This window comes from Pinus tabuliformis, chromosome 4_1 (assembly GCF_031772625.1).
Source record: "Pinus tabuliformis cultivar Carrire ecotype Pingquan chromosome 4_1, CPIR1, whole genome shotgun sequence".
NCBI lineage: Eukaryota > Viridiplantae > Streptophyta > Pinopsida > Pinales > Pinaceae > Pinus > Pinus tabuliformis.
This window is the reverse complement of record NC_142303.1, coordinates 137,909,143-137,924,397: the sequence shown is the minus strand read 5'-3', so window position 1 is coordinate 137,924,397 and position 15,255 is coordinate 137,909,143.

The following is a 15,255-nucleotide window of genomic DNA, read 5'->3' as shown; positions in this document are numbered from 1 at the left end:
TACTAACAATGTTTGGCATCAGTACAAATGTAATATTTTTCTTTATATCATAAGAAATAAGACAAAGACAACAACAATGGTGACTTTCTCCCACATTGAGGTTCCATCTAAAATCCTGGTTTTCTATTTGTGTTTGTTGTGATTTTTTTATTTTCTTTGCTTCATACTGAAAAGTAATTAATCTGATAATTCACTTATTGAAGATAATATCTAATTGAATACATAAAATCAGTAAGCTGGATATGTGTTTGTTTCTTTCACTGAAGTAGTGTAAATATACAGGTTTCCTTAATAACAGTAGCATATATTTTTTAGAATATAAAACTTGCTAGTTTGAATTCAAAAATAGTGATTCATCCCCTAGCCCAACCCCTCACCCTCTCAATATTTTTGTCAAAAATTGGCATTAGGATTCAGAGTAGGTCCTTGAAAAGAAGCTTGATCACTTAAAGGGAGATCCATCAAGATGAGAAATTAAGAGGGAGTATCTTCTATCGAACCACCTTTGTTTAATGGGACTAACTTGGTCTTTTGGAAATTTGGAATGAAAACATATTTGAAATCACTTGGAGCTTATGTATGGGAAATCGTTGAAGGATGATATTAATATCCATCCTCCATATCCACAGATGATGCAGGGAAGATACAATATGAGACTAATGCAAAGTAAATCAATTCTCACTTAGGAAGCTTGGAAGAATCAAGATTTGTGAACGTTATGCAGCTGAATACTGCAAAAGCTATATGGGATAATATTATCAAGAGCTATGAAGTTGACACTAAGGCAAAGAGAGCTAAACTTCAATTTTTTAGAATTTAGTATGAGACTCTCTGAATGCATAATGATGGAAGTATTGAAAGATATTTCGTTGCGGGTAGATAAGATTGTTAACTCAATGAAAAAAAATTAGTGATGAAGTAAAAGGTTCAATTATTTTTTAGCAAATTCTAAGATCTCTAACCCCAAAGTTCAATTCAAAAGTCTCTTCCATTCAAGAAATGTCAGATTTGAAGAATGTCACTATTGAACAACTCCATGGGATTTTAATAGCTTATGAAATTATAAAAGGGGGTCTATAAGATATCAGAGAAGTAACATTTAAAGCTACATACAAATGGAAGGAAAAAGAAGAACTTAATGAAATAGATTACAATTGAGACAAAGAAGAAGTGAATTTTGTGAAGAAACTCCCTCGAGGAATTGGCAAGTTTAGAGGTAAGCTTCCTTTCAAATGTTTTTCCTATGGAAGGGTTGGTCACTATGTTGTTAAATGTCCTTTTAAAGAAAATAATGAGAGAGGGAAGAATTTTTCAAAAGGGAATGCTAAACGAAGGATTGATAACAAGAAACTTTTTTATACTCACGAAGATAGTGAATATTCTTCAAATAATGAGGATGTTGAACTTGATTAAGATTGTCAATTTCTTATGGCATTTGAAGAAAAACGTGCTAATGAACTTGGTGATGTTTTTATGGATTCTCTAGAATAAAATTATATCTATAAGGAAAATACTCTTATTGAAGAAAAAAACTGGCTAAAAATCCTGTACAAGAATGTAAATTAGCTGAAGAAGTTTTGAAGAAATAAGTTCTAGAAAGGAAAGGCACAGTGAAAATTTACAACGTGAAATAGTGGGTTTAAGAAAGGTACTTGAGAAAAAAAGGGCTCTAAATCTTATATTTTCTAAAGGATCTGAGTGTTTTGGGTAGAATCACCCTAGGGTCATGGTTTGAGAACCCCAACAGAGCGAAGGGCATACATCATAAAGAGACACACAAACAAGCAGTCCTAATACTTAAACATTTAAACTTGGTATAGAAGATCTTACCCATAGGTCATACGGTTGAAGTCATTTCGTAGGGTTCAAACCCTATGCTTCTTCCTTATGATTTAAGACCTGAAATTCATTCAAGGCAAAGTATAAACGCCAAAAATAACTGAAATCATGTTCATAATATCAAGGTTATATCATATAAGCATGTAAGAAAATAAGCATTACCGTTATATTTTATAAGCAAATCATGACATAAATTAATGCATAAAGACCAAAATCATTAGGAACGAGATATCACCTCTTTATTAATGTAAGCTAAAGAAAATAAGGAAGAACTACAACCTGATTCATCCACCAACTCCAAGAGAAACCGTCCTCTGGATCCATATTCCCTAGGCCTCAACAATCCTCCTCCATAAGTATACACAAGGATGTCATGAAGGGATGATGAACATCTCAAGAAGGAAAAAAAGGTTTCATATGACTTGGGAGTGTAGAAGGCACATGGATATATTCAGACTTGATCAAGGATGTAATCAACTATAATAACAATATCTAATCTTTTATCCTCCCTTTATAGTAGGTGGGTATTGGATCAAACCCGTAAACCTCACTCGAATTAAGGGAGATTGTATATTTTTTAATGTTTTAACACATACACATGGGTTGGGTATAGACTGACCCACATGTACATGCACTTTAGATATGGAAAAATCACGTATGGGATTTAAAACATTTATCTTTTAGAAAATGGACCAAATATGGTAGGGAAGGTTTGCCCTATGCCATATCATAGATCATCAAATCTACCAAGGGTGGTAAATGGTGCTACAATAGATGCACCCTAATATATGAGGTCAGAAGGGGTACATGATCACTGAAATGTATTAAGTGCATACAAAGAATCATGCGGGGACCTAAGAGGAGTTCACCAGATTTTAGCTTGCCAAGCCAGTGGAAGATATCAGAAAGAAAGTTGTTGTCTGAGGCGGGCATACCTATGCTTAGAGATAATAAAGCATGTTTGCATATCAAATGCAAAAGTGGACCAAATATGTATACAAATATAAAAGAACTGAAAATACATAGTGGATCATTTGATCATATCCATAGAAGTACATGTCACAATATCACATATAAAGAATTGATCAATGATGCTGAAGTAGAATGATGATCACTAAAGTCCTAAAGCTGATCCAAAAAGTACCAATTAAAATAGTGGAACAAATGGTATTGCACAACCTGGGTGCCAACATATAGGATGTTGCGGTGATGAGCTGCAAGATATAAGGTAGATGGTGTCACTAGCATAAAAAGGAAGAACTCGCAAGTGAACCAAGAAATGCTGATGAAAACCGGAGGTCTTCACCGACCACTGGGCCACATTTCTACACAACGGGAATAAATGATCTGAATTTGACCATGTGCGAAATTGTTTGATTATAGGTCATTGATGTATAGTGTTAAAAAATGTGAGACTACTCATTGATAATGATGATGAGAGCCAAGGTACCCAGTACAATCTAACAAGTGTGAATAAATGATATAAAGTCGAACACATGGAAGAATCTATCAATCAGGAGACAATGACATATTCCCATTGTTGATAGCGAAGGAATCTGCTACTAATGGCTGCAAACCCTAAGGTACTACTAAATGGACTCTAGACCTTGTTCCCAAAGAAAGAAGTTGAATTTCATGGGAAAAGATCTACTGGAAGGAAGGCATTAAGGAATCCTTCATCAATTGACTGTGAGTGTAACCCGCAGGCCAATAATGTGGAGGGAATCAGATGAAGAAATATGTAGTAACCAAACCGAAGCACGTTTCCAGCGTACACAATATGTGGCTAGTGCACGATAGAAACCTTCTGAACCAACCAATAATGAAAGCTGACACAGAGGTGAGGAATCTAAAAATAGGGTCAAATGGAAACCAAGGTATTGCACGAATCATAATGCGTGATAATGAAAGTTGACGTTAAACAAAAGGGAAACCACTCAGTCAAAGACCCATGATACTGATCAATGTTGAGCATAAGGTCACCTGTCAATGATGGAAATATGACGATGGTGAAGCTCTAGGTCTACTCTTAGAGCAATTTGTTGTAGTCGATAAGAGAAAGACCTGCTAGCTAGAAGTCAATGGATACCTTCTCAAACCATCACAAGCAAAGGACCAAATAGCTAATGTGATAGTGATCATGACTCTGAAAACCAAGGATGACAGACTCAGAAAAAGGCAAGAGACACCACAGAAAGGTTGAGTCATGTTCACTTCCCTTAAACAACTGCATGACCCAAATGTGACAATATGGTAGCATATGATAACTTTTTATAAGTTTTTCATGTAAGAGTGTTATAGCTCCAAATTTCACTCTTGATGTTTGTGATGTTGCACTCATGGCCTAGGGCAACCCCTCCTTCTAGACCTAGTCCAAATACTTAAAAAATAGTGTTTTACTCCCTATACGTGACATTGCCCTGAGATAAACACATGTGTACGTTGGTTTGTGTATACCCAACCCACGTATATGTCTTAAAACACTTAAAAAAATTAAATCTCCTTAATTTCGGGTGGAGATCATGGGTTTTACCTGTTGATTACCTATTAGTGCCCATGGCCCAACTGCTCCCAATGAATTCCAAACTAAAAAACTACTTTGGGAGAAGTATAAAAAGGATTCAACGGGAAAGCCTAAGGGAGGAGAGAATAGAGAGAAAAAGCACTCTGTTGATATTATCCCTGATCAGGTCTGAAGATCCTTGTGCTTCCAACACTTCCTCCATTAAATGAAACCCTTGTTTCCTTGAGTTATGATGTCTTTTCACTAGTTGATATAACCTTGTGTGAATCATGGAAGGAGCCTTTTGAAGACTTGGGATTGGACGGATCCAGAGGATGGTTCTGCTTCGAGCCAACGAGAGGAAGATTTAGGTGATATCATTACTTACTTTTTTTAGTTATCTGCAATAAAGAAACACTCATATTGTTCCCAAAATCAATTTTCTTCATGCTTATGATGTTGTTATTATGGTTTGCATATGAATCATTGTTTCAATCGTATAACTAACTACCTTTCAATATGTTATGAAGTTGATTTCTATATGATGCTCGGTCCATATACTGTTATGCTTCTTTGAATTGACTGTTTTGCAGGTTTAAGGATTGAAAGAAACTCCAAGAGGGTTTGGACCCTGGCTGGATCTACCCGAACAAAGGACCCCCAGGTGCACCTCTCTTTGCGTAGTTTGCTTATTTTAGTATCATGCCTATGTGGAATGATTGTTTTTTACTGTAGATAACCCTAGCTCTACTAGGTTATTGTCCCAAAACCCTAGGGGACATTGTCCCTTAATAGAATTGGCAACTTCGCTAGGGACAACAGTATTGTTGTTCCTAGTTTGGGTTAATTTAAGCCAATTAGGGCTCAACCTTTGAGTTTCTTGCTATAACTAAGTTGTCTGTTCCTAGAGGAACTCAGACTTTAAGTTTGAACAGTTTCTTCAGACCCCTTTTTTACTTTTTCTTGTGAACTATTATATATGCAGTTTTTCCAAGTTACAAAAGCATATGTACGCAAGTTTCCCCATATGAACCCACGTATATGCAGGTTACTTTGGGCTGAATCGCGTATACACGCAGCTGTGTATTGACACAGTCATGTATACCCTAATTTTCCAAGATTTTTTCAAATATTTCTCGTTCAGTAAATTTTTTTGCTGGTCTGAGTGTTTCCTGAGCAGTCAAGTTTGGTTGTCAGTCTCTGTTTTTACAACAAGTTTCCGGTTTCTAATTATCTCTGTTTGTGGAAAGTTTTGGTCTTGTTTTGTTTTGTTGCAAGTTTCATCATTTGTGTTTTAGAACACGAGATTTCTCTCTAAGAATCTTGGCTATTCTGGTCTTCCAGAGTAGAAAGATTGGTTTCAATCTTTGTGACAAACTTTATCTTTGTGATCTTCTTGCTTTGTGTCAAAATTGCATCTTGTGGCCATTTTCTTTTCTTGCTTTTTGAAAGTTGTTGAGTGACGATTTTGAGAATTGTCTTTCTTGATCTTTTGATCATTGTCACCAAGCTCTTTTTGATGCTTTTTGGTCATTAAAAGCATCTTGAAATGCCTATTTTGTTGAGTTTTCGCCCATTTTGAGTTGATAAATTGCAAAGTGTTTTTGTTGCCTATTCTTCGGTCTCAAAGTTTTCAATAGTATTTGGAGCACTTTTGAAAAGTCATTTTCTGTTTTTGCTTTTGAAGAAAACTTTTTGAAAACTTAGTTTTTGCTTTCTTTGGCCTTATTTTGATTTGGTTTCTTTTTGCGAGTGAAAGTGTATTTTTGTTTGTCTTGAGATTTTTTTTTAGTGTTTGGATGAAAATAATGATTAGCAACTTATATTCCATCTAAACATCTTAAGTGGCTAATTAGAAGCGATAAACAAGTTACTTTCATTCTTTGCTTTAGAGTAGTCTTAAGTTTTTGGATCATCATATACTCATTGCATTAGGATAGTTTGTGCATCTTTTAGGGCATCCATAGTTTTTGTTAATTTTTGTGAGTGTGAAGCTTGTTAAAGTAGAAGAAAAGAAAAATTTATTGCTTTCTTAGAAGTTCCTTAGAACCTAGTAGAAGTTTCTTTCATCGAAGAACAAAATGAGTGCATTTGCATATAGTTTTGGTCTTATTAATTTCTTTTGTGTCGAAAAACACCATAAGTTTCATTTCCGCTTATCCCTTGACTTAAGAACACCCCATTTAAAAACAAGCACTAATTAAAATATACTAGAACTTTTTTATAATGTCAATTTAGACATACCAAAAAGTTTTAGGATATTTAGGGCCTTGGATTAGGTGAGTGGAGAGGAAACTCTCCAAGGCCACTTCAAACTGTCAAACATAGAAGTATGAATAACAAGTGCAAATCCAATAGTGTTAGGGAGACCAGGAAAGCTCCGGATCTGGGAGTTAAGCACGAGGGTTTTTGAAGGTAAGGAAGAGAGATACCTCCTCTCCTACTTGTTAGATCTTACCTCAATACTGTTCAACCTGGATTTTGACACGAGTTGGTAACCTTAGTTGCTTCTACTAGGGATCTACATAGGTGGCTGCAGAGGGGAATCCTGTGGTACTTGAGGTCGACATTGTATCATGTTGATGCCCTGAAAATCGTTGTATCAACATTGGGGGATAACCACACGGTCCGGACCTTAATACAGCTCCTTCTCCGTTTGGACTGGTGGCTCCGACTGGGTATAATGGGACCAGTTTCCCAATAATGAATAAAAGGGGTGGATGAATGATTGATTATCTAATCTAACGATAAGTGAATAATTTAATCTATCAGCAAAAATAAAAGAACTACTACTAATCCCGGGAACTATTATTTTCTGAAATGTAGCGCTTGATGATCTTTGTTTATTGACAAGCATATAGATGACTCTATCTAATAAACATAGACATTTATTCATTCAATGATTACTTTGTTGAAATAGTTAAAGAAAGTGATTAACACAATATTTCTACACTTATCATTTATATTATCGATACATATATGATCAAAAGAAAAGCATGTTGTAAACATCCAATAGTGGAAGCAATAAAGAATGCTGTTAAAAAACACATGCATATATCCGATAATAGCAAAAGTGATCAAACAACAATTCATATAAAAAGAATGAACTGAGACATAGATAATAGTACCATATGAGCTGCTAATCACTCCCAATATCAATCGCTATTTGAAATTCTTCTTCCGACTCAGAAATACTTTCAAACAAAGACAGTAGTGCACATCCGCATACAAGCTTCGTTGTCAAAATCAGAATAATTGGCCCAGTTTTATAAAAGAATATGCCTGAAGTACAGTAGTGCAACTTCAGGTTTTAAGTCATATACAAAACTTACGACCCTTTCTAAATACATGAAAGGGTTTATAAATACTTGATTAAGCTAACTACCTATGAAACTAAAATCCTACTTAATTGGTATAACTTGATTTTGAATATCTCCTTCACGGTAATCTGGCAGTCGGCGGCATGAATCATCACTTAGGTTGTTTGCCTTTAGACCTGAGCTGGCATATCGCAAGCATTGGTTCCACTTCTGGTGGTCTGTTGAGACGAGAATTTAGTTGGGTAGCATAGGTGGCATCCTGTATATCGGGAATGATATACCCGATTGCATATGTGAGGCATTTGAGGGCGGCTCTCTAGCTGTATGGTTTGAATAAGAAGAACCAATAGGTGTCCCATGTCAAACTGTTAATTCCTGCGATTAATCTCCCATTTTTCTCTAGTTCCGGATAACATGACTGCTCCAATGTTTTAGCCGCTGTCAATTTAGCTGGGGTACATTGAGAAATCATGTTAGACAAGTAGAGAGTATCATTAACCAATTCAACCAAATTACTTGTGGTTAATTTGCATCTTGAAATTTCTCTCTCTGCTTTCATTAACTGGGACTGCCATTCTGTAAATAATATCTCCTTATGTGATTCTAGGATTTTTGGCAAATTAGCCGCTTGTCCCTCATCGGTGTCTTGCCACTCAAGAAAATTAGTTAGTGTTTCATCGGCTTGATCCAAGTTTTTTCTAGCTTTTTCCGATTTTTCCCCTATTGATGTCGTCAAGTCGCATAAAGGTTCCCCCTGGGCGATTTGTTGACATAAAAGCTTTATCTGTGTTATCAATGCCTTGTTTATCTGTAATGCCTCTGCTCTGAATTCATCTAGATGTGGAAGATTCTTTGTTTTCTCTAGCTGGGCTGATAGTTAAGCAATTTGCTCATCTTTCGACTTCAGCGTTTGTTCATTCACTGCTTTTAGTTGTGCCAATGCCTCAGACAACTCTTTCTACTTTTGAGCTGCACTGTAATCAATCCTCTGTTTTTCTTCCTGCAATTGTTTATTCAATGGATTATTTATTTGTTGCTGTGTAAACAATTGTCGTTCTGCTTGCTCTGCCTTCTACTGTGCCTCCAATAGTTGTGCTTGTAGTGAAAAGATCTCCTCGTCTTTTCCTTTTAATAAATTACTCGCCTTTGATGCCTTGTCTATTGTAGCTGCCGAATAGGCTCCAGCATATTGGGATAGTTTTGTTAGGTCATCAGAGGGATCAAATTTCTCTTTCCAAACCACGTTGCCCGTCACTGTTTGTTCAGGAAATAGGGAAGGTTGATCAGTCCTTCTCCTTTTCCGCTGTCGTTTTACGACAGCCCTGTGTTTTGGGCTGTAAAAGACATCTAAGGGAGGAATTTATTCTACTTGCAAAATAATCTGATCGGAGGGATCCTTAGGGATTATCTCTACTTCTTTAGAACTGGGTAGGCCGCTGGTTCCACTTGGAACCTATTTTGAAGTTGTCTCATGTGTGTCAGCCGCTTTTGATGTTTCGGCTTCCTTCGAGCACTCAAGATTGCTAATGATTGAGTCAAATTGCTGCCATTCCTGGAGCAATTTCGGGTCAATCTGGGCATCTACATTCACCTCTGTGCTGCTCTGTTCCTGCTCTTTTGTCCAGGTTTCCTCTTGTTTTTTCATATGCACTTCCTCCTGTTTTTTTGATGTAATAGGAGGTTCCTTAGTGAGTCGCTGCTCAGGCTCACTTGATTCTGTCGTTGGGGTTGTTGCTAGCAGATCTAGAGGCAGAGTTTGCAACCTCTGTTCTCTAAGTCTGTTGAATTCAACCAACCTGTCATCCTTATATTCCATTGTGGCCAGCAATTTAACTTGGGACATTGACTCGGCTGAGGAGAACAGGTCATTGAACATATCTTCTTTATGATCAAACTTTGTCAATTTTGCCTGTTCAAGTGCATTATAGGCGACTTTGTTTGGATCAAATCGCCTATTAGGAAGAGTTTCTAGACTTAATGCCTTTATTTTTTCAGCTTCTTTCTCTGCATGTTTAAAGTCATGCAGAGTGTAGACACCGCATCTTAGAGGAAAAGAGGGCCAAACCGGCTTCTTTTTGTTCTTTAAAGTTAGTGTAACTCCTTCGGATGTAATCTGATAGGCTATCTCCCTAGCCAACAGTTTATCAGGTATGGACAAAGGGAGGACATGATGTTCGGCTTGGCTGTCGAAAATTCTTACATAGGTAAATTTTTCCTCTCCGAACCATCTTCCTATGGATGTCAAATCAACCCCTGCTTGGTAGGAAATCTTAGGAGCAGGTCTATCAAAAATAGAGTAGTGAATGGGTAACATAAAACCATTGCAAACTTGATATAAATGATGCTTATAGTAATTTTTCCACAACTTCTGATGGTATATATGAATGGGCATGGGGTCTTGTGGAGTCCACCTCCATCCAAGCACAGGGAATTCAGAATTAAAACACAGGGTGTCCAAGATATAAGCACTATAGTAGAATGGGGGAATAAACCTTTCAGTGATGCGGGTTTTGCTTCTAAAATCAAGAACTGCGGTTGCTAGCTTATCCGACAGTACAGTTGACCAATCCATTATTTCACTATTACATGTTGCCTCCATCAAAGGAACCATTTCTATAGTGAAATTAGTGGAATCATGTAACCCCCACAATCTACACATCATTATCCTGGCGTAACAATAAGGAGAACACAGAGAATCGACAGAGTACTTACCCGAAGACTCATGCTTGTGTTTTGCTGGATTTTGCCTCCAATCCCGAATGGGTTCGGATTCAATTTCGTTCTCTTCTCTGAATTTCTCCAGGAATGACTAGTTGTACTTCTTCTCTAGTACAGGAAAATGATACATTTGCCTCAATTCATTAGGTTGAAATGAACTGAAGATTCTCCCATCCATGGTGCAAAAGGTTCTGTCTGTAGTTGGGATTTCTTCAATTGCCCACCTCACTACATCTGTATATGGGAGAATTTGTTCCTGGGCTGCTATCCGATGAAGAAAAGAATCGGCTAAATCCTTTAGAGTAGCATCAGATTTTCGAGTCGTATCTGCTGTGGCTTGTACTGCTGTCACCTCGGGTTCTTCGGCCTCAATCAAATTATAGGTACTTTGCCAAGTAGTTTTGCCAAGACCTAGACATGTAGCATCAGATATCAATCCTTTTCTTTTAGTTCCTGGATCAGCGATGAGTTGTCCTGTGGCTGGCGAAGTAGAGGCTATTGTAGTCTCCGTAGACTTCTTCCCCATTCTGCTTAAATCTACTGCTTCGGAAGAGCTCTGCACAGGAGTGAAAATGAACGTAATACAGAGAATTGGTAGCGCAAACCAAATATGAGTGAGATATATTAATCACTGCATGATGAAGGATTAACTTAAAGTGGCTGCGGATACAATCTGTGAAAAGATTTTTTAGAATTACTATTCCATTAAATGGCCGTTAAAAACTGTCAATCCTTTAAATGCCCATCATATCGTTTATTGGCTGAATGATTCTTTTAAGCGTGTCTTGGATGTTTTGGCAATTGATCGCAAGTGAATCGCTATTGGGAAGATAAGGCCTTTAATACGAATTAACCGTAATATCCCTGCTCTTATCAATTTTTTTTTTTAAATTCGCGCTTTTAGCTTTATCGCAATCGGTTGTCGGGGAAAACTTAAATCGTTATATTGGTTCCTTTTGGAATCCCCAATTGCTGATAGCGATATCGCATCGCATCGGGAGTATTAACTGAGAACTTTGAAAAGCATGCATGGTACATCTCCGATCGCCGATAGCGATATCGCATCGCATCGGAGTGAAAGGGACTTTTGTTATCATAACTCGTTATTGCCGATATCCGATAGCCTTTTGCGTGTTGTCGCGTGGAGAAAACCAATGGGGCTTTAAGTTATGCCTCCTTTGTCATTGCGACATGCGATTTTGCGATCACTTTATCGCAATGATAAAAGATTACTCATTTATATATTATAAGACCAATTAATTGCTTTATCAAAAAGGTTTTGTAATGTTTTCATTTTGTTTTTGGATCTTTTTGAATAATACTAAGTTGATACCAATTAAAATAAAAAGGGGCCCATTTCATATTATAGTTTTGAGAATAAACTTGATATGAAATGGGGGGTTGTTGTAGAGCACAACAATTGGCGATTTGCTGGAAGAAACATTTATCTCTGAAAAGTACGGAAATACTTAAACTTTTTCAAAATAGGAATCTCATCAAAGGGGAAAATTCTAATATAACTAGGTATATATGCATTCCAAATAAAATGAAACTATATTTGCTAATTTCCTCTCTTGTTTAAAATTAGATACATTCTAAGTTTTAAATTGGTCTCTATTGGTTGATAATGATAAAACAGAAAACCTTTCCAGATCAGCTTTTAGAATTGACTCATTTTTCATAGGTAGGGCCTCTGCTACCAGCAAACGTTCATAGTTTCGACAGGGATACCTTTTAACCATGTTATTGTCCATTATCCCATCCATTTCAGAGTATGATTAACAGAATGAATTCAAAACATGCTTTCATATTTTGCATTTCTTTTTTACTTTTCTGTTCTTTTGTAAGATAAAAAGCCATTGTCCTGGTTTGGTGACCAGCTGAGTGACAATGCCATTCACTAGTAGTAATTTAACCAAACAAGCTAGCTCGTGATGAGACCCCTTGTCTTATAATCCTAAGCCATTACCCTGTTTTGGTATGCAGTACTGGTAATGTCGGTTAAACTATTTCCCTATGATCATGGTAAGCAGGCTTGTAATAAGACCTCTTATCTTTTATATCAAATATTTTAGAATTACACTCTGAGTAATCATAAGCTTTGGTGAGTGGGATGGACAATTTTCTCCTTAAGAGTAAATGGATGACAGGGTAAGAGTTAAAGATGCTGAAGTTGGATTAGTTCCTGTTTTGATATTGATAACCTTTTTGTGACCAATTGGAAAACAAAAAATGATTTACAATACTTCTAAACTTTGAGAAGCGTTCACAAATATTGAAGTGTGGTTTCAGAATGAAATTATACCTAGTTTCCTAGAAATTATCCCTTTTGTTTAAGACTTCTATTATTTTAAAAGCAAATATCAACACTACTTCTTTTGAGCAACTTTTAAATACAACAAAGGTTAATGGAAGATACCTTACAAATTTATTTTCTAATGGTCCTACAAACTACAAAATTCCACTAAACTAAAAAAGGAGAAGGGGTTACCTCCTCAATTGAAGAATTTTTTTTAAGATAAGGCCATTAACAGGGAGAGAATCTCTCAAACCTGATAAATCTTGTAATATGAAGGTCGAATGGCCTATCTTCTCACAGATCTGAAATGGCCCAAACCACATCTTCTGGAACTTGGTGTGTTTTCCCTTATCTTCATGGGCTTTGTCCCATTTCAGAACTAAATCACCGACTTGAAATTGTTTTGAACAGGATGATGCTGAATCAAATGATGACTTGATAATTTGCTGATGTTTTGCATGAATAACCTTGGCTTTTTCTCTTTCCTCTTCTAATTTTAGAATTTGGTCATGTCTAAGTTGAATAGAAGAAGAAGGGCTTTCCTCAATAAACTGAACTAGGGCTAGAGAAGGAAGGACAAGATTTGTTGGTAGCACTGCTTCTTTTCCATATACGAGATTGAATGGAGAAGAACCTATGGAAGCCTTCTGCGTTATTCTATCAGCCCATAGTGCAAATATTAAGGATTTGTGCCATTTTTTATGATTCTGTTCGATACTCCGCTTAATAATTTTAATCAGATTTTTATTTGTGGATTCTTCCAAACCATTACCATGGGGATAGTAATTAGTAGAATATTTCAATTTAAATCCTCTTTTAATGGCGAAATCAAACATAGCATTGCCTGAGAAGTAAGATGCATTATCGAAAACAAGAGCATTCGGGACACCAAACTTGTTAATGATGAATTGATCTATGAATTCTATAATTGCCTCAGAATTTGTTGTCTTTAAAGGAATTGCTTCAACCTACTTAGTAAAATAATCAGTAGCGGTAAGGATATAATTATGCTGTTTGGAAGAATGTGGAGTAATTTCTCCAATGATGTCCAATCCCCATTGCTCAAATGGTTGTTCAATGTTGACTGGTTGCAAAGGTAAAGCTGGCTTTCTTTGTCTTCCACTAGAAGTTTGACAATTTCGGCATTTCCTTACATATTCATGACCATCTCTAAACAGAGTGGGCCAATAATATCCAGCATGAATGATTTTGTGGGCTGTTGTATCAGCTCCAAAATGTCCTCCTGCTGGTCCATCATGTAATTCCTGCAAAACCTTTTATGCTTCAGGCTTTTCTTGGCATCTTAATAAGATTGAATCATAATTTTTCCTAAAAAGCACATCATCAATAATTGTGAAATTTTTTGCTTTTAATCTAATGGCCCTTTTGTTTTTGTAAGACAGGTTAGGAGGTGCATATCCATTTTTCAAATAAAAGATCAGGTCAGCATATTGTGATTCAGAATCAGTAATACTTATCTGGTTGATCGCTTTGGTTTGATCTGTATCACCTGATTCTTGAATGTTGGATGCTCCTGCCAATAACCTGCAAAAACCTTGGCCTCTAACAATCTTTGCTGGTTTAATTTCCAAGTCATATTCTTGAAGTTCTGTAACCCAATTTTCCCTTTTTTCACCTAATTCCCTTTGGATTAATAGTTGCCTTACTACAGGGAAAGGAACTATAACTTTTGTATGGGCTTTTAAAAGGAAGGGTCTGAAATGTTTGACAGCTTTATATACAACAAAGGCTTGTTTTTCTACTTCGGAGTAATTCAATTCAACACCCTGAAGATTTGAACTATAGAATGAAATGGGTTCTTCCAAGTTGTGATTGTTAATCTGTGTGAGTACTGCTGCATAAGACAAATCGGATGCGATAGTATACAATGTGAAATGATTAGAAAAATTAGGAGTATTTAAAGCGGGGGCATTGATTATTGATTGTTTGATTAAATCAAACGCTTCCTTTTCTACTGATCCCCATCTAAAGACTGAATTTTTCTTAATCATAGTTTGAAGTGGCAAAATGATTTGAGAAAAGTATGGAATGAATCTTTTGACAAAATTGATTTGGCCTAGAAATGACTGCATGGATTTTTTATTATGAGGGAAAGGGATTTCAGAGATTTCTTTAATCCTATCCGGATCAATATAAATGCCATCTTTAGAAACAATAAAGCCTAAGGGATTTCCTTGGTCAAGAGCGAAGAAGGAGTTTTTGGGATTAAGTGAAATACCGTACCTTTTGCAGCGTTGAAAGATTTGATTTAAATCATGCAAATGATTGGATTTCTTTTTAGAAAATACAGTAATATCGTCTAAGTAGACAACTACTATTTTCCCAATCAATCCTTTGAAAGATATATCCATCGCTCTTTGGAACGTGGCTCCTGCATTAATAAGTCCGAAAGGCATTTTCTGATAAGCATAAGTTCCCCATTTTGTTCTAAATGTGGTTTTGTGTCGGTCATTAGGATGGACCAAAACTTGATTATATCCTGAAAAACCGTCTAAAAATGACATCAACTCAGAGCCTGCCACCGATTGGAGTATCTGCTCCATAGTAGGTAATGG